Raw genomic sequence first — 263 nt, 5'->3', positions numbered from 1 at the left:
ATCAGCCAGTGCCTTCAGTACCCTTGGATAGAGCTCATCTGGGCCTACTGACTTAAACGCATCCAGTCCTTCCAAGTGAGTCTGCATTATCTCAGCATCAATGCTTGGTGGTCTGGCACCCTGCTGTTGGCTCTCTATGATGCCATTTTAAGACTTGTCTTGTCCCTTGTTTAGGAACACTGAGGCAAAGAACTCATTGAGGAATTCAGCCTTGTCCCCCCTGTCTGTCACCAATTGCTCTTGCCCATTCAGTAGTGGTCCCA

Source organism: Gavialis gangeticus, unplaced genomic scaffold (genome assembly GCF_001723915.1).
Source record: "Gavialis gangeticus isolate Ggan-Ray unplaced genomic scaffold, GavGan_comp1, whole genome shotgun sequence".
Lineage (NCBI taxonomy): Eukaryota > Metazoa > Chordata > Crocodylia > Gavialidae > Gavialis > Gavialis gangeticus.
The sequence above is the reverse complement of the archived record's forward strand: the minus strand, read 5'-3'. Positions refer to the sequence as shown.